Source organism: Pongo abelii, chromosome 6 (genome assembly GCF_028885655.2).
Source record: "Pongo abelii isolate AG06213 chromosome 6, NHGRI_mPonAbe1-v2.0_pri, whole genome shotgun sequence".
In the NCBI taxonomy this organism is placed as follows: Eukaryota; Metazoa; Chordata; class Mammalia; order Primates; family Hominidae; genus Pongo; species Pongo abelii.
The window spans coordinates 59,434,571-59,459,986 of NC_071991.2; the positions used below are offsets into that span (position 1 = coordinate 59,434,571).

Genomic DNA, 25,416 nt, shown 5'->3' on the forward strand with positions numbered 1-25,416 from the left:
CAAATCTGTAGTTATAACAGGGAGCCAACTGGCTAACCACGTGTGCATCGCATGCCTCTCATGAGCCTCCTCAGCCTCTCTCAGCTCTGTCCCCAGGCTCTCAGCTGCTGACCCTACTCAGCTCCCGCTGTGTTGAAACTCTGTGGGGACCCATGTCTTTCTACAGCCTGATGCCATTTGGTTAACACACCTGAGCTCCCAGGTTCTCCCACCTTCTCCTAGACTTGATGAAATGACACTCAGCAGGGCAACAGCTCTGGCAGAGGGGCCAGATGGTGCAACCTGGAAGTGTAGGGACATAATTCCCTGTGGTATGTGCTTTGATCAACGGCAAACAGGAGATGGAAGGGAACCTGGAGGACCAATTCCCTCTCCTTCCTTCCTCAGTGGACTCCTGCGTCTCTTTAGGCTCATTGTGAAGTAATGGCCAACATATTCATGCATCACTTTGCATTGCTTTTTATCCTTCCCTGCCTCACTTCTCCTTCTTTGACTTTCATTGCTCTGGGATTTCACCTCCCATAGAAAGCACTGGGATGGAATTCCTGCTTCAGCTCTGTTTTCTAGGAGAACTGGGCTAACATAGGATTATTTTGTTTTCATATGACATTTTCTCTAAAAGCTGCTGAAAAAATTTTTAAGTTCAATCATCTTGATTTGCTCTGATAAAATAGCATTTCTATTTCTCTGTAAGATGGATAAACTGAGGCACATAGAGGATGCAACTGTTCAAAATTACAGGCTTAATCATGGATCCATTGAAACATAGAATCCAGGTTTTCTGTCTTCCCATCAGATACTCTACACCCAATCACATTTTAGGTCTGGGTCTGCACACACAAAGTACAGAGAATAATTGGGACAATTATCCTAATCATTCAAGCCAAGCAACCAAACCTAAAATAGCTGCATAATTGAATTCAATGTTTCCATTTCACATTGGACCTCTGAAAACTGCCAAAGACAAGTTACTAGAATTTTGCCGTTATGTTGTTATAAATGCCACTGGTGTTAGTGGGTATGTATTTTTAAACAGTTGATTCCATGTCTTAAAATATTTTGCCTTCTGTGCCACATTCCTTTGCTTTTTAACTAATGGAGAGGAAAATAAAGTTATAGTAAAGATAATACAATTTTCACAATAGAGGAAATGCCATAATTATAAATAAAACCTTTTAGATTTGCCCAGAAGTGTACTATAAACATGAAGGTAAGGTTAATTAGTAAGTGGACATTTTTGTGCCTCGGTTTCATAATGATTTCAAAGTGACTCCTTGCTATTGCTTTGTATTTGTTTCAAATGAGTTTTTATTTTTATTTTTTTAAATTGAAATTAATTTGAAATTATACCCTAATAGGTATAGAAAACCAGTAATAAAGAGGACTGTAATACAAAACAAATTTTGGTACTGGGATATGTTCTAAACTGAACCTAAAAGGAAAGCTTTATTTGTTTCTGGTCTTTTCTGTGCGTGGTAGTTGATAGTTACGGTCGGGCGAGTGGGGGCTTGCATTCTTCTGTTATATGTAAGATCCTACTCTCAAGTATTTTTAAAGCACCACTGAGGAACTGACACTCAGGTTACAATGGTTTAATCATGTTACTGTTGTCAGATGTCACGAAGTACATTTGTCTAGAAAAGGCAATGCATCAACCTAGCACAGAAGCCACTTCTGCACATTAGCCACCAGAACTGGAAATGTCAAGCCAATATTAAGGGCACACTGTGTTTTTTGAACCCATTTAAAAGTACATGAGTGGTGAACCGTTACAGAAAAATAGCCAATTAGATAAGCATTTAAAGCAGAAAAATCTCAGTTTTGGTGAAATGTACATCTAAAAGAACTGAAGAAAAAATTTAATTTACTTGATGTTTACAAACATGTCAGAATGGAGAAGTGGGTTTTAGGTTCTTGGTTGGCTCCCACTTTGGATTTTGACTTTCCCTGTGGCCTAAATCACAGAAGAAACAGGAAGAAAGACTAAGGCTTCATGGAAGATCATTCCCAGGAACTCAACAATAGGCTACAAGTACATTTTATCATGGCAAAACTGAGATGAAATATTATTCATGTTATATGGATAGGAATTGGAAATGACAGTGACTTGGCCAAGGTGTACAAGACTGTTAGGAAGAAAAGAGTGACATCTTTCAGTGTCATGAGTTTGTGGCTTATACCATTATCGACACTCAACATTCACAGTAAGAATTCCACATTCACATATTTAACTACCAAGACTAGGAAATAGGTCAGGTATTAATCAATTCTTATGGAAAATTGGGCATTTAAAATATTCTCAAGTTGTGTGGAACAAATAGAAACCAGAATGAGCTAGCTTCTCTCTTAGTTCTTTATCTCCGGAGTCTTTGAAGAAACTTGGATATTTCAAAAAGCATCTTTCCCAGGAAAGAGGAGGAGGGTCTGGAAAGGAATAAGAATTGTGAATTTAGCGTCAGTAGATAAAGAAATGAATGCCTGCGGGGCAAGAAAACTGAGGTTTAGACCTTGGAGCAACCTTCTAAAACAAAGATCTTCTGCCAAAGATTCTTAACGCCCACTCGTGTTAAAGTTATAATAAAAAATACCATGAAATTCAGTGAAATACGTTCATTTTCAACGCACAAAGAGTGCTAGGCTTTCAGTCCTGATTAGAGGCATGTTTTCCTAGGACGGCTGAAGTCATTGTGTCGAGTGAGAATTTGCTTTTTCACAAAAGGCTAACCACATTTTAGTATAAATGATGTCAGTTTCTAAATGCATAAAAGGCAATAAAGCTTAAAAGTTAGAAAAAAGGATTATGAAAGAGAATTTGTTTGACAATTCATTCCTTCAGGCTATGGAGGCACCATGATACCAATTTCATTTGTGAAAAAGTTAAAACTTTTTCTCATTGCTTTGTTTAAGCATTAATCAGATGTCAACATCTTGAGAAAAGTCATCTGTGGCTGGCTTAGCACTCTCTGGGTGCTGCTCTGACCCACCTTTGGGCTCAGTGGCTTTCTCAACCCAGCGGATGAATGGACCTTTCAGAGATGATCCTTATTAACCTGAGAGACAGGTATAACCATCTTTATTTCTCATCTTTCCCTTTATTCTCTCTGTTTTTTCCTCCCATTCCTTCTCCTTCTATATTTAAGAACAACACAAGAGTTTGGAGGTTAAAGGGCACAATATTTTGTAAACCAGCCAGTCATATAAAAGAAACAAGGTACATCATAAATATTTGGATTAGATTTAGTCTCCACTGTTATTAAGAGGGCACTGGGTACTCCACAGTCCTAACCAGAGTTAACTTCACCTTTAGCTTGGCTTCTCTTAGCTGAGTTCCTTTTTAAAAAGCCAGTCTTCTCCTGTATAGTGATTATTCTTGTAAAGTCATGATATTATAATCCATGGGATTTAGGAAAGTAAAGTGAAGATTAAAGTGCCTGGGTATCTTTGATCGCAAGTCTAAGATCATTGCTGAGGATCAAAGTCTTAACTTGGGAAAATTTAGCCTCATTACTGTTTTGAGGTCTGACAGCTGTCTCTGTGCTTTTAATAGATCAATTCCATTCATCTATTCAAATGAGCTCTTCCAAATGCTTCCTTGATGTGCCAAGAACACACTTCTCATCTGTGTAGTTTTGTTATTTAAGGATGATATATTGGATTTTTTTCAGTCAATCATTTTGGTTATTCTGACACTTTCTGTATACCATGTCCTTCAAAGTTATTTTTGTTTTATCAAGAGATTTCTTTGTGTGGCTAATAGAAAATGGTGCATAATTGTAACAATAATGAAGTTTTATATATCTTTGCACATGGGTATATGTGACATTTTAGAAATTCATAACATTCTGAGGAACATATTGGCGCCATCCTCATAGGATTTGTGTCCATGGGGATGCTAAGTGATCATTCAAGTCCTTACTTTCTATCTCATTCTGGAGATGGACTAAAAGTTGTAACACCAACACCAAGTGGCATGTTATGTATTTATATTTGTGAATTAGAATTTTCCTGAGTTGGGGAGGTGCATGGCAAGCATGTCTTGCTTGGCCTCATAGTTTGCATGAATGAAATGAAAAGATGGAATGGTGGTGCTTATGATGGATTTTATTGCTATAATACGAACCTGAGTAATGTTAATTAAGATTAATTAGGAGTAAGCTAATTTACAGTGGGGGGGAATCTACTCACAGAAATAAGAACAAATTGTCTAAACTTACATATAAATACTAAATAGTAGGAACTATTTATTTAGCTAAAATTAAACTGTAACAGGTTTGGTTGAAGATTACCCACAACGTAACCAGTCAAGGGGAAATACTGTAAGGATAAAAATTCAACCAAGGGCCAGGCGCAGTGGCTCACGCCTGTAATCCCAGCACTTTGGGAGGCCGAGGCGGGTGGATCACGAGGTCAGGAGATCGAGACCATCCTGGCTAACACGGTGAAACTCCATCTCTACTAAAAATACAAAAAATTAGCTGGGCATGGTGGCAGGCGCCTGTAGTCTCAGCTACTTGGGAGGCTGAGGCAGGAGAATGGCGTGAACCCAGGAGGTGGAGCTTGCAGTGAGCCAAGATGGCACCACTGCTCTCCAGCCTGGGTGACAGAGCAAGACTCCACCTCAAAGAAAAAAAAAATCAACTAAGATGTTACACAATGAATACTATACACATCACTGTCTTGAGGGCTCAAAGGAGCCTTTAATTCTTGCCTAGCACAATGGAAAGAAAAACAAGAGAGGCACAGTACCTAATATAATAGATGTTGGAACACAAGGCCAGAGAGAACTATGTAGAATCTCAGGTGGCATAAACAGCCAGGAATTGCTTGAGAAAGCAGTAAACAAAGACAGTTGTCTTTCCAGCAAAGGCAATTCAATATTCAGATCTTGGACTATTGGGCCTTCAATTGTAAACAAAGACAGTTGTCTTTCCAGCAAAGGCAATTCAATATTCAGATCTTGGACTATTGGGCCTTCAATTGAGAAGCTTTTGGAAACCACTGACTACGGTAAGGCCTGAAGTGTGAGGATCTGAAGTCTTTGTGGAAGATACAAAGGGAATGGATGGGATTACCAGACATTGGATGGTGACACGGAGCCCCAGGATGGGAATCTGTGCCACAACTCAGCATCCAGGAGCTCCAAAGCATCTGCTCATTTGGGGCTACTCCAGGTGGTGTTTTCAAGATAATTCATCCTGAGTGAAATGTTCCCAATAGCCTTTGATCTAGCTACTAAAGTCTCTTTTTGGTGATGCCCCAGGAGGTGAGAACACTTTGTGTATATCCCTGGTGGCCTGCCCAATTCCTTAGGTTGGTTTCTTCTCTGCTTCAGTAATGAAAATGTGCAGCAATAACCAAAGACCTGCAAAGCAATGTGGAAATATTCACTCATTAGTGAACTATCAGTGCCTCCCATGACTGCTGCCATTTCTATCCATGCAGATGGCAAAGGGCTGGCTTCTGAGTGTGTCTTCCTGAGGCTGCAGAGCAGGAAGGTGACAATCACATTAACCTCTCTCTCCCTCGCATCATCCTGTCCATTTGCTCCTCTCTGCATATACTCTCAGTGCCAAAAATCTAGTTAATTGTGAATTTCCCCAGGCAGTGTCTTCATTTAGGTAGTGCATATCCAAGGCCCAGTATCTGGGTGTCTAAAATCAGTATATTGCCATGTAGACAGATTTCAGCCACCCCAGATGGAGTTTATGCTCAGGAAGTGTTGGACCTTAGCAGAGCTTTCAGACTTAAGGAAGAAAAAAGATCTACTTTACCACCTGACAGCATGGAGACAGCTTTATGTACATGTTCTTACAGGGTTTGGCTAAACATTTTGTACGGTTCGGGTGGAACATGTGAAGAACTGTAATAGAAGCAGAAGCGTTGCAACACGATGGCCCGATCGTGGGGGCTTGGCAGCAGCTTGCTCCAGCTCTCAGTTTGGTACAAAGTGCTATCATTACTATTTGGAAGCAGCTCCCTGTAATGTGAAAAGACTTCCAGGGAAATGCCAGGAATCACAAACACAGCCATTACAGAATGCAGAGACAACCGCTATCTTTGCAGGTGGCCATTGGTGGCCCGGATCTGCCTCCCCAAGTCTTAGGCAGAATCTGGAGGGGACAGGAGGGAGTTGAGGGCAGGGAGCGGGTAAAGATATTTTCCCCAGTTCAGCCAGAAAGCTCGGGTAAACGGGCTCTTCCTTTGTAGTCTTGGTTCTTCTGTGTGATCGGCTGAGGCTGAGGAATCTTTGGGGTAAACTCAAGGCAGCTGTGTGAATCTGGCCTTGGGGAAAGCCGGGAGCAAGGCAGAAAAACAGCAGTGGGAAGTGGTTGCTTGGTGCTGAGTTTGGCTTAAAGTGTTGAGCTCCGCTTGAGCCTTCAGGCTCCAAGCAAAACTCCAGAGGAACGAAACCCACAGCAACCCAAACAAGGTTAAGGCTGAGCAGGAGGCCATCTGTGGGGCCACACTGCTCTTCACACGCGGTCTGTGCAGGCCTTTCGGTGGATGGAGACATTTCACTGCAAATCGGGTTCCTTTGGACTCATCTGAGCCAGAGTCGTTCAATGTGTTCAGTCACGACTCGGTTTTTCCCAGAAGCAGAACCCCCTTCTCACACCCAAGACCATGTCCTTGGCTGGCAAGTTATTATTTACCTCGTAGCCGAGCCAGGCAAGGGAATCAGGGGTTGTTTTCGTGAAGAAATTCACACTGGGATTGAGATGTGGGGATGGGTTGTAAAAGGAAAATATGAACAGAGATTTGGAGTCGAGACTCTGAGACTCTGTTGGGGTGAACTCCCCCCTCCATAAGAGTCCTGGAAAAACAGAGGCGATGTCGTCATAGCAGCTGCTGATGGCCTGACAGACAGTTTCCGCAGCGCTACATGAGGCCCTTTGGTGTCTCTGTCAGGAGATTGGCAGCTGAATGACACCAATGAGGCCGGGCTTGTATTCCCTCTGGGAATGCCGCCCTAATTGATAGACGGAAGGCAAAGAGGAGGATTGTTTTTGAACCTGAAAAGAAACCCCTTTTTTTCTCCCGAAAGCTCATGCCCCCACTCTCCACAGCTCTATTTTCCCCTCCCCCCGACACTTTTTTTGGAAGGTGTTTTGTTCCAGGGCAGTTACAGAGCTTAATGGAACTGAATGACTTTTACCCTTCACAATCTGTCAGTCAAAGCCCGACTCCAGGACTGTTAAATAAAGTCCTTTCAGAGGCAGACAGGAGAGGAATGTGTCAGTCAGGCAACAGACCCTGTTGTGTTTTAATCTGTCAGAGGGCTGATGAGGAGAGCAGCGGGCCCCAGGCAGGGCACATTCCCAGCAGCCCGAAGAGGCTTTGACAAACCCAGGTGTGGAGCCAGAAAGTCCCCCGACTCCAGCATTCTTGAGGTGTGGACTCAGAGCCCCCAGGCACTCGGGTTTGCAATCAACTGTGAGATGTTTGGGCAAATTTTCAGCACAGGTTTCATACTAAGCATTTTTAACATAAAACCAACCACTAAGTGCCGGGTATCCGTACGAGGCATGGCTTTCAAATTAATACACTGCTTAGCTGAAAATACTGCAGACAGTAATGCTCTGGCTGAGGGGCCTTCAGGTAGACTCCAATTCCAAACCAATTTTGTCGAGTCACTTTCATTTTTTTCTAATACTTTCCCTTCACATTATATGACAATCCATTAATCTTACCCATTAACTTAAAATTGCTGGGCAATTTTTTTGCTGAGTTCTGAACAGTTGCTTTTGTTCGCTATAGATTCAGAGCTTTACATAAAAAATGTCCACCATTAGACATACTAATGACCAATTCCTTATGTTTGGGTGACATTTCCTTTAAGGGGTTTCAAAAAAAAATTTGGAAAAGGATGAGAGTAGAGTGGAAATAGGGTGGAGGGTGTGGGGAAGTTGATTTTTAAACAAACGGGGTTTGTTTTTATCAGCATGCAGGAGAAAAAGCTACAAAATACCAATACAGATATTTTTACCCAGGGCTGAAGGCCTGGGTGTTCAGGCAGGAAAGGCATCCCCTTGCCGCAGATGAGTGGCAGTGGGTCTGGCAGGGAAGGAGGTCTGCAGAGCCTCAGCCCTGAGGGTTGTTTGGGCTCAGGATAAACTTGAGTATGTTATTTATTACTTGCCTGTTTTCTTGCCTTTCCTCAGGAGATTTTGTGTAAAACAAGAACAATCTTCCCTACTTCCCCCCACCCCTGCAGTTTTCTTTTCTTTGACATGCCTACCTTCTACCCCCCAACACATTTCCCAAATTAGTCAGTTAGCAAAATTTTGTCTCTTTTCTTTTCTCTTTTTTATCCCCTGATCAGGTCTAGGTATTGGGGTGTCCATTTTCCAGCAGCTCCTGGGACCACTCGCGTTACTTGGTGTGTGTGCATTGGTGTATTAGGCAATGAAAAATTCCCCTTCTTCTCTCCTTCCATCCCTCTCTAGCCAAAAGTGTAGACTTTGTGTTTTTTTCTAACCATGGACATGGGCCCCTAGGTATAAACCTGTTTTAGACAGACTAAACTGAAATTTGAAAGGCCTCTGGCATAGGCTGATAAACTTTGTCAAGCTGAAGTAGGTCTAAAAATGTTAAAATAAATATGGCACATTCTCTGTTACTAAAGCTAAACAATTTCCGAAGAAATGAATTTTCAGCATTTTACCCCAATCTGTGACATTAGAGAATCACAACGGACTAAATGGGAAGGGATTAACAACAAAACAAAAGCACGATAACTTATTTCTATACTGAGGTGGGGAAAGAAAGTCTTTTCTCAAATGATAATCAGGTTCTGTGAGCTATCTTAGAGCCTACAGTGCCTCAAGTTGTTTAGAAGGGACTATCAGTTAGATTTTATGCCCATGGAAAACTTCATGGGAACAATATTCTTCTAGAATATTAATGAAGTCTTCAACTTCATTCCAAAAATATGTGCTCTGAGGTTTCCTGAGTCCATCCTTCACTGGTTATTAACGATCTGGCGCACTTTATAAAAAAGCCATTTCTTGGTTCTCTTTCTGCCTGCCTGCCATTCCTTCTCTCAGCCTAAAACAAACATCCTATTCGGGCACTGCTGGGAAACACTGGAGCCTTCTAAACAAGGGAAACATTTTTTTTTCTCTTATCCCTGAGACTTAAAATGGATGCCATGGCTTCTGTTTTTAACATTAATAGCTACGCAAACACTTGCAAGCAAAAGCATGCAGCTGATAAAAATACTTCTTAAAATGGCAGTGTGTTCTCTAGTGGGGGAAAAACACTTCAGATAAAGCTCTTAATCCTCCCATTTCTTCACAGGTGACACTCAAAAAATTGCTCTGGTTAAAAAGCAAATAAACATACACACAAACCAAAAAATACAAATAAACCAAAATCCCACGTGTTGCTCTGGCAGCTCCCAAATTCAGTCCATAAAAGCACGGTTAGGAGCAAACAACTTTTCAATTTCCCTGTGTCCTTTCCTATGGCTGTGGTTGGAGAGACGTAGAGAGAGGCTGCTGCAAAGTCACAATCCAGCCACACGGCGTTGATCCTGTCATGGCTGGTGTGGTTGTGCCCACACGTGACCTGAACATCCTTCCCACTCAGTACCAAATACAGTCAATTCTCTGGCTTGATGGTGCATGGACATAACATTCAGATATTGCCTGTGGTAAGTCTGTCAGCCTTCATACTTAAATAATGCCTGCAAAACATCTGTCCTGCTGGGCTTTCATTAGGATGGCTGCTAAATCTTTTGTCTTAGATGGATGCCCTAAGAAACACAATTTCCTTTCTGGAGTTGCATGCAGAAACAACTGAAACCTACATCTGAAAGTCTGCTTGATAACGCTTAAATTCTTTCTATTTTTTGGACTGATTAAGATTTGAAATTCCTTTTTCAAGTCTATTTTAATATTCAGAAACTTAAGTGTCAGTTACACAAATAGCACACTCTTGGAGTTTTAGCTGAAGATCTCCAAACCAGATTACCCAAAGACTTGAGGGGCCATCTCTACAGGAAGTTCCAGGGGAAAACTAAACCCAAGTTTGTAAACTAGTAAATCAGTAACCCAGGGTTGGAAACAGAGTCAGAGCCTTGGCCTGCCCATCCATTTCCTTCATTATTAGTTCTTGTGTGATTTTTAGTCAAATTAGATCATCTTTGCCATTAATTATTTGTAATAATAACAATTCTGGTAATAATAATTATTAATGATAATATAATGTATTGATTATATATTATGTTATTTGTATGATAATAACATGTGCTAAGCGCATTCCTCATGCATTCCGTATATTATTTAAAAGACAAAAGCCCCCTTTTTGAAACAATGTTTATGGTGGCTAAGAGCCTGGCCTTGGGTGACAATTGCTCCCTGCCTGTGGTGCTCAGCTATCACATTGGGATAATAATAGCATGGACTTCACAAGTTGGTTGTGTAACTAAATGAGTTAGTATTTGGAAAGCCCAGGGAAGTATTTCTGGTCCACCATAGGTGCTGTATAAGTGTTAATACTATTATTATTGTTTTGTTCTACTGTGTAGCCTACATGAATAATGTGAGGGTAGCTTCCACCAATTAGGAACAGCATTCTTTATCAACAGCAATAAGCCCTTTCCTTCCTCTCACTACCAAGCATCCTCCAAATAGTGGTCGTGTTGGCATATAAAATGGCCCAAAGCTTGCAACAGTGAATTTCTGGTGATTGAATGGTTTAAAAAAAACTTTCCTGGGAAAGTTCCCTTGTGAGCAGGCAACCCTGCAGGGAGGCATTTACCCCAGGGCAACACTGAATTAGTCCTAGTGCAGTTTAGACTTCCATAGAGGTGGCCAAAGGCTTCTAAGATCCCTGGGGGTGGCATCTCACTCTCTGGGCAGCTGTCTGTTCTTGCTGGGCAGTCTCTGAATGGCTGTGCCTGGCCTTGAAGGCCATATTCACCTAAGATGTTTGACCTTTGTCTCATTAAACTTGTCGTGACTCTCCCTCACGTCCATACAGAGCTAATACATGATATTCAAATGATCCCTCTGTTAAGTAAATAGCCTGGAAACTAGAGAAGACCTCAGCAGGGTGCATAGGCAGGAGGCAGGGCATCCCTGTGCAGTGAGGCTATTCTTGATAACCAGGCCCCCTTCTTTAGCCACCTTTGTGTTTTCCAGACCATCTCATATAGTGGATGCAGTCCCACCCCTTGGGCTTCAACCACAGCCAAATCCTGCCGGGGCATTGCACCCGCGGCTTCCTAATTGCTACCAGATTTGTCACTTTCCCTTTGGGAAGATAGCTAAGTCTAGCAGTCATAGCATGCTTTCCTATTTAACTGGAAGGACAAACAACCCTAAATTTAATCCAGTTTAGTTCAATAAATATTTATTAAACACCTATAGATGCCTTTAATCACTTATTTTATTTCCTATCAATAAATTCCTGTATAAATATTATAAGAATGTAAGAAAATCTGCAGACTATTTGAACTACATTTTCTGATAACCTTTGCCCTGCCTAAATTAATTCCCAAATACCTGTAATGTTGATCTTGTTTTAGAAAGGCAGCACAGTGCTCCCTCTGGTTCTCACCTCTTACAGGCTTACACTGATGCCCACACACACCTTTGTTTGGTTAATATGGTGAAATATGAGGCACCTAATTCAGAAACCCTTGAGCAGGTCTGACCTGGCCACAGTATAGTCTGCAGACGTGATACAGCTCGGTTGTAGCTCAGAACTAACTAGCTCACAGGGACACCAAATCCATTTGGCTCAGCAAAAGTGTGTACTAATTCCTATAGTGCCTTGGCCCTGACAAGAAGCAAGTGACAGATACATCCTGTGGCTGGGGATGAAAAAGTTGGGGTCATCCAAATTGGAGTAGGTAGTGAGTTGGTCTTTCAGTCTCGAACTCTGTGATGCGGAGATAGTTCATGAGTCAGCAAATAAATAGTTTTAGAGCTCTCAGGCAGCACAGCAGCATGCAGGGATGAATCGACAGAGTGATATTGGCCATCTGTGGTGTTTTATTTTTATTTGTGCAAATTTATGGGGTACAGGAGAAATTTTGTTACATGTATACAATATGTAGTGATCAACTCAGGGTATTCAGGCTGTCCATCACCTGAGTGCAATATATTTTTCTTAAGTAGAGTCACCCTACTCTGCTATCAAACAACGAATTTATTCCTTCTATCTTACTGTATGTTTGTACCCTTTAATCTATTTGTCTTCATCTTCCCCCTGCACTCACCCTTCCTAGTCTTTATCTACTTTTCCACTCTCTATCCCTTGTGTCCAGAGTTTTAGCCCCCACATATAAATAAGAACATGAGATATTTGTCTTTTTGTGCCGGGCTTATTTCACTTAAGTTAATGACCTCCAGTTCCAACCATGCTGCTGTAAATGAGATGATTTCATTACTTCTTATGGCTGAATAGTATTCCATTGTGTATATATACCACATTTTCTTTACCTGTTCTCCACTGATGGACACTTAGGTTGATTCCACATCTTTGCAATTGTGAATAGTGCTGCAATAAACATGCGAGTGCAGGCATTCCTTTGATATATTGGGCATCTGTGGTTTTGTCTGCCACTCCCTCTCTTTCCACTGGGAAATTGCCTTTCTATCCCTGATGGTTCTGGTGACTTGTCAATTACAGAGCCTCATCCCTGGCCCTGGGAGGTAGGCCCATGGTCTAGGCCTGGTCAACTTCAATCTTGCTCTCTCCATAAGGACTGGGCCAGGGCATATGTCCCAAGTAGGGTCAGTTATATCCTTCTATAAAAGCCAGTGTGTGGGCACTGGGACAGATTTGAGATACTTCTGAATGGCAAGCTGTATACACAGAAAGCCTATGACAAGAGAGAATGAGGTCAACATACAAAAGAAGAGAGACCAGTACAACAGAGAGATGGAGAGAGAAAGATAGAGGGAGAAAGAGAATTTTCTTATTACTTGAGCACTGTGATTGAAAAAATTTCCACCCTAAGCCCACTTTTCTGCTTATAATTGTTTATATTGGGTTTATGTTGGGTTTGGGGACTAATACAGAAGATTTCTTTATTCTTCGGGCAACTTCTTGGCTTTGGCAATCTCTTAGTTAAGCTACGTATATCTTTTTTCATTTGTAAAGTGGGATTCGTTCTAGCAGCAGTGGCAGGAACACAGTACCTCTTAGGGAATTTTTGTGGAATGAACGAAGTAGCTAACAGTATAAGGGTAGTTAGTAAGTGTTGGGTTTAACTATGTGAAATCACCACCATTTGACAATTTTTGGCTTCAGAAGAAGCAATTTCACATGGTTAAACTAATATTTTCAGCTACTGAGAAAGTAGCCACACTGTCAGTTAACATTTGTTGAGAACCTACTATGTGTGGATATTGTGTTAAGTGCTGTGAGGGCATTTTGGATGGAGAACACAAGGTCCCTCTTCTCAGGGAGGTCACAGCCAAGTGAGGGACCAAGAACTTACTGAGAAACCACTGATTATAGTGTTGGCCTCACTCCCTAAACTAATGAAAAAATTAGTATTTTTTAAAAAAAGATTTCTTATTTATCAATGAAATGTCATTTGTACAATTTGAGAAGGATCTTTTTATAGTGTCAAATTCCAAGAAGAGTTCTGTTGCTACACTTCCTAGAACTCCTTTGCTTGCAACCTCTGTCTTCTTTGAATCCTTTAGAAACTGTTACACTGCAGCCCCCAAAGTCAAGAATCAAGGAAAATACGGAACATAATACAATATGCCTTTTCGTTTGGTCTCTGTGCTGATTCACCCCACCTGCATGAGAATTTTCTCCTTTCTTTCTTTCTTTCTTTTTTATTTTTATTTTTTGAAATGGAGTTTTGCTCTTGTTGTCCAAGCTGGAGTGCATTGGCGCGATCTCGGCTCACTGCAACCTCCACCTCCTGGGTTCAAGTGATTCTTCTGTTGCAGCCTCCCAAGTAGCTCTGATTACAGGCACCCGCCACCATGTCCAACTAATTTTTTTGTGTTTAGTAGAGACGGGGTTTCACCATGTTAGATTGGTCGCGAACTCCTGACCTCAGGTGATCCACCTGCCTTGGGCCCCCAAAGTGCTGGGATTACAGGCTTGCGCCACCACACCCAGCGCTGAATTTTCTCCTTTCATTCCTTTTGTCTGGGAAAGAACCAACTCCAAATCTCATCTGTTGCTGCATCAAATCCCCAATTCACACAAGCAGAAGGTGAAGAATAATAATGGCGTATAGCAGAAGAATTACAGAAATTTTACTGTGACTTCAGTTTATGCATAACTGGGTTCTCCAACTAGATGGCATCTGAGATGACCTTCTATGCTTCCTCTGTCCATATTTCTTGGTTTAGATTTCCAGACATGGTGCAGCAGTGATCAAGCAGTGATGATTTATTCTAAATATCTCAATTTCAGGGTGTTTGCCCACCAATTCTCCTCCACATAATGTGTACCTAAAAACAGAGACGAATTGCCCAACTCAGGCCAGTTTTTATCTCATGTAGAAAAAGAATTCCCTGCAGGGAGAATATGGTTATTAACCTTCCTTGAGTGGTCGTTTGCTTAGCCGTCCGGTTGAGGGCTCGTTGGAGCTTACAGACTGCTTCCCAGAAAGGAATACTCCTCAGCTTTAAAGAAATGGGTGGTTTCTTCCTTTCTTGTTTATTTCAAGTGAGGCCTCACTTTACCCTGCTCACTTCTTTCACTTAAAGAGAAAATCACCTTCATGTGGAATAACTTGCTTCTTTGCCAAATCTATCCATCAAAATAAGGAACCTTGGGAACTTACTAGTGGACTTATAGAATAGGTGCTCTAATTTATGAAAGATGGACTTACAGAGCAAAAAATGCATGTAGTAGAGGCCATGGTCCCTTGCACACAACCCTGATGTTTTAATTTATCTTCTGCAAACAAGAGAGATGTTTTTTCTTCTAGGTGAACATAAATACAGTAGTTGAATGCAATCTAAACTGTGATGTCAAGCTGTAGAGCTCCTCCAGTGTTGCCAAACCCTCGTGCTTGTGCACACACACTTTATAAGGGGCACTCTCGTTGCTAAAGGAATTCAGGCCACTTTTGCGTGAATGCCCTGTGATTGGCAGGAATGCTGGCTGTTGTAACTACCATATTGTTTGGCGGTGGAGAATATTTTTTATTGCTAGTTCAATAGCATTTCACAGTTATTAAACCAGAGTCATTGTTCCCGGGGTCTCCCAAAGGCTTAGAAACTTTGGGGCACAAAGGAGAAAAATACACAGGCACAAAACCTGTCAGTTATCCTCATTGTTCCTCATTGTTCTAATGCAGCTGTTATACGCTTCGCTTTTAAGGTATTTTGGGAGAAATGTTGAGAAAGCAGCTTTTCAAACATATTTATGGGCAACTTGTTTTCATAAATAAGAATTTATGGGACCAAATTCAATCATAAATATTATTTTGAATTTTTTAAAATTGGAAACATTTATGGAATGATACACCTATATTATTACAACTGCACATGAAAGTACATTGATTAAAGATATGTTCACGGTATTAGCAGATATGGCCAAATATCCCATAAACTCCAAGATAAATGCCTGCCTGAAATCATTAATAGGGCCCAAGTAAAACGCTCCAAGAAGGAGATGAATGGGTGTGATTAGGAAGGGAGCACATATATTTCTCTGCAAGTAAGAGCTCCCCCAGCTCATTTGGCAGATAATGAAAATATCCTGCAAGTGAGCGGGGTTGGATGACCTTGTACAGCTGGCTGGTGTTAGTGACAATTGAGGACTTGCTGGGAGAAAAAAAGGCAGCCTAGAGGACATTTTTCCCCTTTGATAAACTTCAGTTTTAGGATGAGGACAGAGTGCAGGGTGCTAGGCTGTTCTGCAGGGCTAACAGGGGACCAGCACAGTGTACTCATATGGGTTGCCTGAAGTAGGAAACACTTAGGGTTTTTTGCAAACACTCAACTTTCTGGGAATTCGACTACTTTTTTTGTTATTTCTCCTGAGAGCACCAAGCCAGGTCCTGATGATTTTGCTCTCCTCAGCTGATTGCGTACTTTGTGTATTGCTTTCTTTTGCTTCTTCCGAGCAGTTTCTCAGGCCCCGAGGACCACACTGACACTCAAGTCAGTGGATGCACAATTAATATTCTGCCGAAAGAAAAATGTATTCTTATTTGTCTTCAAGTGTGGCTGGCAATAACTGGGCATGGGCAGGAACTTGTGTTTACCTGAACAGAAACAGAAGATGTACAACCTCTAAGCACTTTTGTGGCTTAGCTCTTCCACCAGTCTAGGGCTGAATTCTGAGATTCTTCTGTTTTTCTAGAAGAATTGCAACTTTAGAGGAATATACCCCATGGGCGATATTGTGGCTGATGATTTGATGGCGGTTGTGTTGGTCCTCATGTTTGGTCATGGTTTTCTCCTTCTCTTTGTAAAAGGGGAAATCTACCTCAAATTCTTGGATATTTCCTCCATTTATACTTTCTTCTCCATGCCTGTCTTCTCCACCCCAATTCCTGTCATTTTGTTTTCCACCAAGGGAAGTTAAGGTTCCTTAACTGAAGATTTGGTAGGCTGACTTCTCCCTGTGATAACTGTGAGAAATCATTCTCTCCTGAAGGTAGAATAACTCTTCCCCACATCTATTATACATATGCTGTATAATTAATCTATACATTTCTAGTGCGTATCTTATCTCTTTTCTCCAAACTCTCCTGCATCATTCAAAAGGAGATTGCCAGTCTCTGCTTTCTGTTTTAATATTCAAAAATAGAGACTCTTTAAGGTTACTTCTAGGCTGAATCAATTAAACTACTTTTTAATAAAGAACTTATTTGCTGGGGTTTTCTCATTAGCTATACAATCTCAGTTTTGTCAATGTCTAATCCCCTCTTCCTGTTTGTATATGCTCAAGGAGCATTTTGTGAACATTTTTGATTAAAATGGATTAGTATCTCATCTTAAAACAACAGCAACTGATAGGCACGGTGGCTCACGCCTGTAATCCCAACACTTTGGGAGACTGAAGCAGGTGGATCATTTGAGGTCAGGAGTTTCAGACCAGCCTGGACAACATGGTGAAACCCCGTCTCTACAAAAAATACAAAAAAAAAAAAAAAATTAACCAGTGGTAGTGGCTCATGCCTGTAATGCCAGCTACTCGGGAGGCTGAGGCAGGAGAATCATTTGAGCCTGGGAGGCGGAGGTTGCAATGAGCCAAGATCGCGCCACTGCACTCTAGTCTGGGTGACAGAGTGAGGCCCTGTCTCAAAAAACCAAACCAAACCAAACAAACAAAGACAGCAAAATCTTCTCATTGAAAAAAATCTGGAAGGATATGAATCAAAATGGTAGCATGGTTTTTCTTTGGGGGATTTGGGTCATTTTCCCCCTTTTTAATACCTTTGTGTATAGTGCAAACTTGTACTTACACTCAGACAAAAAGAGGTATTTTACTAAATACCTTCTTTCACAAGCCATTCAGCACTGTGTTGATTTCTTAAAGAGTTATTTGTAAGGAGATTGTGCCTCCAAAGAGGATCGGAGGGTTGTCTTCTACCTACATTAGTGACTCACTTTGAGCAACTCATTGGGTTAAGGCTTCAGATTTTCTTGTGTGCAAAATCAGAATAACACCCACTTGCAGGAATTATTAGAAGCTAATGGGGATATGTGTAAAGTGGATACATGGATACATGTAAAATGCTATCTATACAGGAGGAATAACAATAGTAATCATTTGCTCAGCGGGAATCAGTGAAGCAAACTTAGGCCAAGGAGTGTAAGACAAGGGAATATCAAAGAAACACAATACAGATATTTTACTTGTGTTAGCATGGACAGAGGAATCCTTTCTTGGAGCCTTCAAGTTTGTGCAAGCATTTTAATATTCTTGATAGCAGCTTCTAGCACTGTTTTGTGAAGTGTGTGTGTGTGTGTGTGTGTGTGTGTGTGTGTGTGTGGGTGTATGTAGTGGCAACAAAAGTACCTCAAATGCAATATACAACAACATCAAATTATATGTAAAAGTAATTGTCATAGCACCCATAAAACCTCACCAGCCGACTGGTTCATGGATTTTAAAACACTGGTTTATGTGATGCCAGGTGTTTGCCACAGAGAGGTAAAATTACTAAAAACGGAAACAGAACACAGAAATAATAGTCTCTCACAGAACAGCCAGTGAACTCACTAGATAAAACAGCTATTCTGGGAACAGAAGCTGCAGTGGAGTTTTCCCACAACACAGCAGTGGAGATGATGAAGTTGCTGCCTGGAAGCAGAAGCAGGTAGAAAAGAGAAGTGAGCGTGGGAGGAGGGATACAGTCACGTGATGAATAGCTGTGTTCCAGTCAACCACAGACCGCACATATGACAGTGCGCTGACAAAATTATAATGGAGCTGGAAAATTCCTATTGTCTAATGACATCATAGCTGCCATAAGGTCCAAGCACAAAATGCATTACCTTTTCTGCGTTTGGATATGTTTAGATACACAAATCCTTACCACTGTGTTACAATCGCCTACAGTATTCAGTACAGTAACATGCTCTACAGGTTTGTAGCATAGGAGCAATAGGCTACAGCATATAGGTTGGGTGTGTGGTAGGCTCTATCATCTAGTTCTGTGTAAGTACACTCTACGATGTTCACATGATGATGAAATCGCCTAACAATGCATTTCCCAGAAGATGTCCCTGTCATTAAGCCATGGCTCACTGTACCTTGAAAATCCCTGAACACACTGGACACCCCTGGGTCCTGGTGAAGATGCCCTGTCTGCTTGGGTTTAGAACCATTTTCAACTCATCTCAAGTGCCAGGAGGAGCTGCTCATCTTGTACATCTGGGCTGTTCAGCAGTGAAGCGGTTATGTGTAAGGGTGATCCAAGATTTAAACTGTCATGTCGACAGTAAGCCGGGGAACAGGCTGTGCAGGGGCCTTAATAAATCTGTCCTTGCCTTATGGCCGAACCTCATTCAGCAGAAAATTATTTCTGCAGCATATTGAATGCTCTGCTCTGATGGAGACAGAAATAAAAAGAAAGGTGGAAATGGGGAGAAGAGAATGGAAATTCAATCCACATGTGGTGGGGAGGACTCTTCAGTAAATTCTTTCTCAGATGAAATAAGAAACAGAATGTGTAGGACTCTTGGAATAGAGTACATTCCTTTGATTACTAAAATGTCTTAGGGTAAGAAAACGGACAAGCAGTGATTCTCAGAAAAGATCGATCTGGAGGATGGGAGTGGGGAAGGAGGGGGCAAACCTCTCCCTTAGTGATTTAGACATGATTGCTCATTTATTTATTTGTTTAGTCAATCAGGCTTTATTGAATGTTTACCTACTGTGGACATGGAGATGAGCAAGACATCTTGAGGAGTTTGCAGCGACTGAGTTAGAGCCACATGTTCACTGAGCATCTAAAATGTCAGGCACCAGCTCAGTGCAATACAGCACAACGGAAACACACCTCTGGAACCTTCTCTGAGTCAAATGTGAGACTATGTAGTACGGTTCCAGATATCAGAGAAGGGTCAGCAACTTTTTCACAAGACATTTCCCCAATTCAGTATAAGGAATAGGGGCTTCATTAATTGGAAAGATTGATTTGGGAAAAAAACCCAGTCCCTTTCTCAGACGATATGGGATTTAAATCTCTTATTGCTTTTCCTTAGGATATTTCAGAAAGAGAAGAAAGGGTTAAGATTGGGGGCTTCTGTATTTTTCAGTCCAGTTTATAAAAGTATGAAGGATCCTTCCAATCCTGGACCAGAGATAATTTGAATTCAAGAGATAATTTAGGAGACAGAACTCCTTCTCTTTCCACCAGTTCTGAAACTATTGGAAAAAGCTTAAGAAAATGCAAATAAATAATCAAAACATTTCCTCTTCTAAATAATTTATTCACTGTTTTTTTTTTTTTTTTTCTTCCTATACTTTCATTCCCAGAGCTGTAGTGAGTTTTAGGAACACAAGGTGTCAGATATTGACTTTCTGTCGTTGTTGAGTTCTCTAAATTCATGACCCCTCTAGGCATTCTAGGCATAGATAATATATAATTCAAAGAAGAGATCTGCAGCTTTCATCTTCTCTTTCTTGCAAGATTTGGAGCTTTTTGTTCAAAGGGTGATCTGTTCTGCTGCAGTAGAACCAGCCCTGTTTCCAAAAGTTTTGGCAGAGGACATGGCGCCCTGTGGTACCTTAAGGCTTTGGCAGACTCTCCCTGAGTTCCATGCTTCTGTGAGCTGGAAGTGTGGATTCGTCCTGTCCTGTCCAAGGCTGGCTCTGCTGTTGATCTGCACCAAAAACAAAGGAAGGAGAGAGAGCAAGACAGAACCAGCTAGCTGTCTTAGGGAAAGGGTTGAGGCAAAGGCCCAGGCCATGAGTGCAAATGAAGATTCTCATCTGCAAATGAGAGTGGTGGTTGGATGAATTGGGGTAAGGAAGTCCAGGGGTTAAATGGAGGAATTTTGCTGAAGATAATCTCTCAACCTTCAAGGAACAAAGAGACAACTAGCCCAGAGATGGCTCCACAAAGGACTGGATTACCAGTTCACAGAGCAGGGCTAACCACTCCAACATGAAGTATTCCAGAAACGTTTGTCTCTGAGTGGGTGGTGCGTCTGGGTGTCCTTGATGGGGAACCAATTCATAGATGCTTCTGTGACCTTTCTCTAGCTCTATCTCTTGAGATGTTGCTATCTCTCTTTCTGAGAAAGGAAAGTTGAACTCCGAGTTGCCTGAAGAGGACGGGGGCTGTGGTTATCTCCCCAGGTACACCTTGGGAGAGCCTTGGGGTTTCAGAACTGAATAGGTTGATGAAACTGACTATGGCCAAGAAAACTGGCTACTATCAATCAGCTCCTCTCCTCATGTTAAATATTTAATAATGTATTATTGAAATATATTATTCATAAGCTCAATTTAATATCTTTTTGTGCACATATATACATATATATTTAGTTTTAATTTTTCCTCTCTCCTTCCCTTATATAGTTATTAACTATTTAACTATATAAATAAATTTCATCCTAACAGGGCATTCTGGCAAAGCGTATAGTAATATAGATGCAGAGAACCTTGTGATTACTTATGTCACTCTGGGTAAATTATGTCATCACTCTATTCCTGGCTTTCCCCATTTGTACAAAAAGAGAACACACCTCTTTTACTTTTCTCAGTGTAAAGACTAAGATGACCTAGTGTGGTAGGAGTTACTAAGAAATTATTTTAGGCAGATAGAGAGGAAAAAAGGGGTCCTTGGAAGATTTTTCACAGCTCTTGTCTAGCATGAAAGAGAATCCTGACTCTTAGACTCCAGCCGGCAACCTTTGATATGCAAATGCAAACCGTTAGAAACTGGATCCACCCAACATGGCCGGCTGGCAACCTTTAATATGCAAATACAAGGCGTTAGAAACTGGGTCCACCCCACATGGCGATTCCCACCATTGCCCTCTTACCCTTGCCTCTTACATGTGCCTAGCGGCATGGTTGCCCCTACATATCCCCAGGTGTGTGGAACATCATGGCGCCCTACATTTGCATATTAAAAGACTAGAGTGAGAGAGCCAGTTTTTTCACGGTCTACGTGAATGACATGCCTTGTCAAACCAATCCCCTGAGCCCTATGCAGATCAGACACCGCCTCCTCCAGCCATCGAATATAGCTTGCTGATAGCAGGGTTCCCTCTCAGCTTTGGAGCCCTCCCTCCCTCTGTCTCTGTACAGGGAAGCTTCTTCTTTCTTTCTTCCCCCTTCTTTCTTGTCCATTAAACTCTCTGCTCCTTAAAACTACTCCATGTGTGTCCGTTTCATTTTTTCTAATTCTACTCGAGATGAAGAACCTGGTGTTCTCCACTGATCAGAGCCCTGTCACTAGCTCCTCACTCCATCTCCACTAAGACTTGAAGTTCTTCGAGAAGCTTGTACAGAAGTAAAAATAAGGGTGATTTTCTTTCATTTTAATGACCATCATTTGGCTACTTTCATTTAGCACTGGAAAAAAATCTGTAGATACTTGATGATTTCACGAATAGTTTAAGCATTATGATTTATTTGGATTCGTAACTGAGAAATAAGTTCACCTTGTCTCTCTAGGAGCCCACATAGCTCTTTGTGCCCCATCCTGCCATCCATGCGCCCAGATGAGATTTTCAAGGACTTTTCTTGCTGTCCTTGAGAGGTAACTGTTAGGAAGTGTCTGGCCAGCGATCACTGTGACTGAAATCCCTTTCTTTTCTCTTTACCCTGGATGGTCTCCCCTTTCCTTACCTAAGCCAGATTTCCTTTCTTCACACTTGAATCCAGAGTTCAAACTGGAGAAAAGGGTTGGAGAAATCAGAGGAAACCTTTGACAAATGCCTTGGGGTGAGGGGCTAGTAGGAGGATGGAGAAGCTAAACAAAAAAGAAAAAAACAACAAAAAACCTTAGGCTAAGAAGGAGGAGGAGGAGGCAGCAGTGACCTGGAGGAGGCTTTAGATATCAGTTGCTTTTAATGTTCCTGATATGACGTGAAACAAAGGAGACCTGAAGCATTTAGAAGAAAAGAAAACGATGGAACTGAAACAAAGCTGATCAATTATAAGGGAGGGTGTTATATCAATATTCACCATGTCAGGTTATTCCATCCTGGGAGGTGTAATGAAAGCCCCTGATTGGCTTGATTAAAACTCAGAAGAAGATGAAGAGAAAGGAATGTGTCTGAGTACAGCTGTTCAAAATGCAAACTCGTTTTTTAGCTTGGTATATCTAAGACTGAAACATCGCCAAATAATTGCTGGGAAAGTATTTGGTTAGGTTTCAAAAGACTGTTTAAAGAAACTGACTAGCTGTAAAAATGGAATATTCGGAATGGCTGTCTGGGAAAAATAAAATTAAGAACTGGAAAGATGTGCTCCATAGGCATAAGGGAACCAAAAAAATGTAGAGGAGGAGATGGTATTTTGTATTTTTAAGGATGAGAGTGAAGGTGTCTGAGCAAGAGTTAATTTGCCAAGTTTTGAGTTGTGAATTTTTTCCTTGCTGTGGTTTCCAGGAAGGATTAGGACTTTAGTTTTTATGCTAAGTGGCATCTTATTATAGAACAAAAGATGATAGCCTCGAGTTACTGTATCTAAAATCTGGAATTCTGCTTCAGGCATTCATCTCACATCTAGTTAACTTTAGAAATAAAATCAGAGGGAATTTGGCCTTCAGGTTATAGGGCTGGAAAATGCTTTGAGAGGCCTTCTAGTTGGATTACTTCTGAACTCGCTCTGACAGATGAAAATTTATCTTATTTTTAAATGTTCCCCAGAGGAAGAGTGTCCACAGACTTCCTTAGTAACTCATTCTAGTTTTTAACGACCTCCACATTCAGGAAATTCCTTCTTCTGTCTTACCTAAACCACTCGGCCTCAATTTAAGTCCATTTTCGTTTGATCCGCCCCAGTAGAGATGGAAAAAAGTGGGTCACCTTTTTGCACAAACATCCTTTCACATAATTGAAGATTAATTTTTAAAATCCAAAAAGTTCTCTATCTCCTCTTCTTTATCTCATTGAATCTCCTCACTTCCTTTAGCCTTCTTTCCCTTGGTAGTTCCATCTTCCGACCTCTTATCCACATTTGCCGTTGCCTCAGACACTTCCTCTGTCATCTGAAGCTCATTTTGTAGGCTGGGAGAGACGGGAGAAGGTGGCAATGCACATCCCTCCTTATTTCTTTGGGCTGCCTGTGCTGGAACTCATATAACAAGCTATATACAGCCCTGATAATGTTTAAAGATTTTAACATTTTTCTTGCCCACATTATAATTGTTTTCAAAGTCAAATTTTGCTCACACAGTAGTTCTGTGGGCATTTACAGAGGCATATATTATATCTTTAGGTTTCAGAAGGGCAAAACCAAATTATGGCCGGGCGCGGTGGCTCATGCCTCTAATCCCAGCACTTTGGGAGGCTGAGGTGGGTGGATCATGAGGTCAAGAGATCGAGACCATCCTGGCCAACATGGTGAAACCCCGTCTCTACTAAAAACACAAAACTTAGCTGGGTGTGGTGGCATGTAGCTGTAGTCCCAGCTACTGGGGAGGCTGAGGCAGGAGAATCGCTTGAACTCAGGAGGTAGAGGTTGCAGTGAGCCGAGATCGTGCCACTGCACTCCAGCCTGGCGACAGAGCAAGACTCTGTCTCCAAAAAAAAAAAAAAAAAAAGAAGAATTATTCAGTATAATGCAAAAAGTAAATTCAATAGTCGTTCCTACATTAGAAAAAAAACGTTTTTGCCCAGGAGGTCTTTTCACTAGGTATGAGCATTTCAGTAAATAGCCTCTCAGCATTGCCCAACTGTTATTTGATATTTTGCATGAACTGGTTTCTTGGGTTGAACTCCTGATCTTTCCCCTAGTTCTTGGTGATGAGACCCTAGAATCTAATTAGATATCACATTCGCCAGCACTTTATCCAAATGCTTCCAGGACAGGGCAAAGTCTCGATGTGTTTTCTTGGGAATCAAAGCTGTTGGCTAAACAAAGTAATGGATTTTTTATAATTTACTTTTGCTTTAAATGAGGTCCTGTTATTATCTGTTTGCACAGTTTCCAACAGGTTTAGATATTTGGGGATCAGAGAATCACTGACATGTACATGACTTTACAACTGGCATTAAAAAAATATTTCTAAAGAACTCTAAAAAGAATTTGAGACAGTTTCAGATTTCCCTATAGTTTTCAAAACGTGGTTGTGAAGGTGTAAATGGGGAACAGGTGCTTTTAAAAATCAATTGATATTTTGATGAATCATGTGCTTACTTGTACTTGTGTCTTAGCAAAAGACCATGGAGAAAATAAAAACATAGAGAAAGCAGGCTACTTGTCCATCATTCTGTAGAATGAGTTCACAGCAACCAGGGCACAGTGCTACATTGGAAGCTGGAGTCCTAGAGGCCTCATGTTCCTCTGATTTTATTCTCATTCATTAGAGGACACCTATCATGGGCCAGACAGTAGTCTAAGCACCAAGGTTACTGCAGAGAATAAAAAGAGACAGAAGTCTTTGCTCTCAGAGAACTTACATTTAGTTTTGGTTTTATACATTTATCTTCTCCAGGATCTATTAGAGTTAGAAATTTTTGTTTAAAAAAATTTAAAAAAGAACTTTAGCTTCAAAAATGCATCCCTTATTTTGCAGCCATTAAAAATTATTATTTATGAAAAGTGTATGGTAATGTGGCAAATGCGTGGTGGGTTACCATACTAAATGACAAGAAGGATACAAAGTTGTATATGCAATTTTTCCTAAGTCAAAACTAAAATCAACAATAAAATCATCCCCTTTTACACACACACAAACACACACACACACACACACACACACAAGTAAAGGCTACAAAAAATATGCTTGCCAAAAATACAACAAAATTTTAATGGTGCTTGTGTTTCAGTAGCAGAATGATA

General features: G+C 41.1%; 1 long non-coding RNA gene across 1 annotated transcript in view; it reads left to right on the forward strand.

Moving 5' to 3' along the window:
• Nucleotides 1-2,927: 2,927 nt before the first annotated feature.
• The window catches only part of LINC03007 (long intergenic non-protein coding RNA 3007), a 154,773-nt gene continuing 132,284 nt past the window's right edge, over nucleotides 2,928-25,416 (forward strand). Inside the window, exon 1 of the long non-coding RNA XR_008526978.1 lies at nucleotides 2,928-3,061. This is a non-coding gene — a long non-coding RNA (long intergenic non-protein coding RNA 3007). The remainder of the gene's footprint in view (nucleotides 3,062-25,416) is intronic.